At 35.8% G+C, this 2695-nt stretch overlaps 1 long non-coding RNA gene across 1 annotated transcript; it reads right to left on the reverse strand.

Annotated features, from left to right (window-relative positions):
• Window positions 1-410: 410 nt before the first annotated feature.
• Window positions 411-2233, reverse strand: LOC122657447. Its single transcript, XR_006332309.1, has 3 exons — window positions 2116-2233; window positions 1835-1931; window positions 411-422 (listed from the first exon to the last, which is right to left on the reverse strand). It is a non-coding gene; the product is annotated as an uncharacterized LOC122657447 (long non-coding RNA).
• Between the last annotated feature and the right edge of the window lie 462 nt (window positions 2234-2695).

Below are 2695 nucleotides of genomic sequence, written 5' to 3' on the forward strand. Positions count from 1 at the left end.
ACAGATTTTACCAAACACCATTTTCGTTCTGAACAGCGTTCTTGAGAACATTACCAAACGGTCATTTTTTGTCTTAGAATGCCGTTCCAGACCAGAAACGCAAAAGAACGTTTCTAGTCAAGAACGGGCGTTCTTTGTTCAGACCGTTACCAAACGCAACCTAAGAGAGAAAGAAAGAGAAGGAGTAGAAGAGAAGAAGTAAAGAGGAGGAGAGAAGTGGGATCAAGCTTGGGAAGCCTTGGTTGAAATTACCAGAGCTTGAAGGTATTCAGACCTGAGCCCATGCCATCTCTCTTACCATGAATTGTACCCTATTCTTGGTGTTTGAGTTCAAATCCATAAGCCATCTAGCCATGTCTTTATGTGCATGATGTAAAACCATCATCTAGAGAACTAGGACAGCCATGGATCATCCATGCATGCTTAGATTTCACATGATATGTTTGCCATCTACACTAAATATAATCTATTAGTTCATACATTAGTTTCCAGCCTTGTTAGATAGATGAATATGATAAAATATGTACATATATCATATAAATGATAACCTTTCTGTTACCTTAATTTACTTTCCTCAATGGGGTGGCATGTTCTGTGGCCCAACTAAGCATCAGAATGCCAATGGCCAAGATTACTATTTACTTGAATGCGATTTTGATAGACTCTATTGGGTTGCAAATAAAAGAAAGTGAAATTAATTCCATTTTTTTTTAAATGTAAATTTTAATAATTAGATTTGGAATGATTTACAATTAGTTATAGGATAAATTGCTTTCTTATTAGTTTTGATTTGATTTCACTTTCTTTCCCTTTATTTCCCTTGCAACGAGACAGAGTCATATTGAAAAGTGAAAAACAATAATGATACATATATATATATATATATATATATATATATATACATTGATCATTGGTTATTCTATAAAATTTGGACACAGATCCTCTCCAATCACTTGAAAGTACTTGTAAAACGAAAGGAGAGTTGTGGGATGTAGGATTCAAGTGATTGGAGAGGAGCTGTCCCCAAAATTTCTAGAGAAATGGTAACCCATGTTCTGTAGCTTGATTAATCAATATTGAAATCTTTGTTCTATTGATGGTTATCCACTAAATTGTAGATTCCATTCAAAATATATATATATAGGAATATCTCTCTCCCCTCCCCTAGGGGAAAAGACCACCCTGGACTGCCCATCCCTCCCCTCCCATTGGCCAAGGTCGCCCACTGAGAGGGCAGTGTGCCAATCCTCTCCCTATTTGTATATATGAATATAAGCCATGCTTATTAATTAGATTAATGAAGGGACAAAAGATGGGTTTCATACCCACATTACACTACATATATATGTAGGAGAAATATATGTGAGACATTGAGTTTGATTTTAGAAAAAAACTAGGTATGGTTTGGTTGCCACATATTGAATGGGATCATTTCATTCATAAATATTTACATGGGGAAGTGTTTCTTGTGGGGGAACATGGCCCCTACATGCGGAGGCCAATGGAAGCACACACGCAAGCATCAGGTGGATGATCATTTCCAACTTTCATGGGGTGGGGCAGTTTTTTGCCCCCTCTATGTCTGGAGGTGGACGATTGTACACTCTTCCATAGGAACCATTTCTCCTATTTTTCTGAGCTTTATATAGCAAAATCCAACTGAAACTATTTCACGAAATAGGTATAACCAAGCACAAACCTATAACCTGAATGCCTGAGATGGTCTAGTACTAATACATAATATGTTTATCATCGATCAGCAATTCAGCCAGGTTGTCTATCTATAGTACTAAAACCGTATATTACATACATACATACATACATACATACATACGAAGTTGATTTAACGACGAGATTGAGAGTCCTTGATGATAGTTACAGGACACACTGCGTGGTTGGCGACATAGCGGCTAACACTCCCCAGAAGAGCCCTGAGATTTGTATAAATAAATGTTCATGTTAATGATCAATCTATCATAGTAGAAATCAATAAATAAGTTAGAAACCCATGGAGGATACATATAATAGAAGAGAATTAAAGTCATATATATATATATATATATATATATATATATATATATATATATATATATATATATATATACGTTTATATACCTTTTAACTCCAATGAGTCCTCTACTTCCCATGACAAGGCAGTTCAAGGGCACATCAGCAATTGCTTCACATATCTTTAAACCAGCATCACCCTAATATATCTTGGCCAATACTTCTACCTATAACACAACTCTTCAAATTGTTAGAACCATATATAAATAACTACATAAAGAGTGAGTGAGAGGGAGAAGAAGAGGGAGAGAAAAGTAGACCAATGTTGGGTACTCAGATCTGTTTCCAATCAAACCTAGACCAACCCTAGGATTTTAAACCATTCTAAAGCATATTTGACATGTTCTAATGGTCCTGTTAACATAGGTCATAACCCCGAACTTGAGGTGTAGTGTCAAATACCGACTGGAACCAAGCTGACTGAAGAGCAAGCGGCACTAGTACAAGGTGAGTGAAATTACACCATGGGTGTAGGTGTAACATGACTGATGAGTCATGACAACATTAACAACAATATTTACTGTCTTTATTTATTTAAATTGCTTCATATTTCTATTTCGTTTTGATTCATATCTGGTGGATGCTGGAATTGAATGTTAATGTTATACATGTGAAATGCTAGTTTAGA

Source organism: Telopea speciosissima, chromosome 4 (genome assembly GCF_018873765.1).
Source record: "Telopea speciosissima isolate NSW1024214 ecotype Mountain lineage chromosome 4, Tspe_v1, whole genome shotgun sequence".
Classification (NCBI taxonomy): domain Eukaryota; kingdom Viridiplantae; phylum Streptophyta; class Magnoliopsida; order Proteales; family Proteaceae; genus Telopea; species Telopea speciosissima.